We start from the raw sequence: 1,460 nt of genomic DNA, 5'->3' as shown, positions 1-1,460 counted from the left end.
TCATGCAAATGATTGCATCCCTGATAATGACATCCTTTATAAAATGAGGAAAAAGGAGAAGAGAAATCCTTTATAAAATTTCCGGGTTCAGCATGCAAGGCTGTTATTTCCATTTTTGCCAAGCAGTTCTGCGGAAGGTAACGGATCTTGAGATGGGAACCAGCTATATCAATGAAGCGGCAACGAAAAAAAAGTCAAATTGTTGCTTGCAACGGCTTTTTTGCCGCCTCATGATGTACCTGTTGCCGTGGAACTGCTTGGCAGAGATGCTACGGGTTCAATAGCAGCCTTGTTCAATTACTTCCGAGTGGGATGGATGCCCCCTGACAGACTGCCGATGTGGAATGTATACAATGTAAATATTCGTACGAACAATGATTTGGAAGGCTGGCACTTCAAAATGAACCGACTTGCGGGGAAGCGACACCTCGGCTTTTATGAACTGCTCCAGTTGCTGATCGATGATCAGGGATCAACGGAAACGTTGATTCAACAAGTGACAACAGTGATCATCAGGCGTTACCGCCAGTGATTTACAGATAAAAAATAAGAAATATGAAGAACTGCAGCAACGCATAGCAGCGTTGACTGCAGAATACAATGGCGGTACGCGTACACTGGAGCAGTTTCTAAGAGCTGTGGCGTACCATTACTGAGTGCCAGCCTTTTTTGTACAACTGCATTATTTTCATTTAATCTTGTACAGTTTTTAATTGCTTTTCTATTGTATGATGTTTTGTTTTATTATATTGTTCGTTTGTTTTCTATTGTATTATATTATGTTATATTGTTGTTGTATTATATTATATTGTTGTTGTATTATCTTATATTGTTGTATTGTATTGTATTGTATTATATTATGTTATATTGTTGTTTTATATTATACTGTTATACTTTGTACTGCTGAACAAAACAGTATAAATACGATAGATCAGGAGATTGCTTGCTATGTAAAAATAGTTTGATTAATGTCTTCTCAAATAAATAAAACCATGAGCTACGCATTTAACAATAAGTAAAAAGTAAAATGCAATTTGCTATGTGAAATTCAGAACATTGCAATGAACATGGAAACAAAAATACCGCCAAATTCTTCCACAGGTCTTATTTTCATTAATACAATATAAAACCCGCCATTTTTCTCCAGTCTGTATTGTATTGTATTGTTTTCCTTAATTTTTCATAGTAATTTCATTCTCGTACTTTCCTGAATTTGAGAACAACAGAATTGTCATAAAACAGTCAAAAAGTTAGAAATAAAATTTGACAAATAAAATGAAATAATATTTAACAAATAAAATGTAAAGCAGTGACAACAAAAGAAATTTACAGGCACGCGTCAGAGCAGCAACAAATGAAATTTTACTGAAAAAAAGTGGGCGGAGTCTGCGGGGGGAATCGGGTCTCACCCTATTAAAGTTGCGCAATCCAAAATTCAATATTTGAACCAATGAAATGAA

Source organism: Trichinella spiralis (genome assembly GCF_000181795.1).
Source record: "Trichinella spiralis strain ISS 195 chromosome Unknown Scfld1557, whole genome shotgun sequence".
Lineage (NCBI taxonomy): Eukaryota > Metazoa > Nematoda > Enoplea > Trichinellida > Trichinellidae > Trichinella > Trichinella spiralis.
This window is presented reverse-complemented; position numbering follows the sequence as displayed.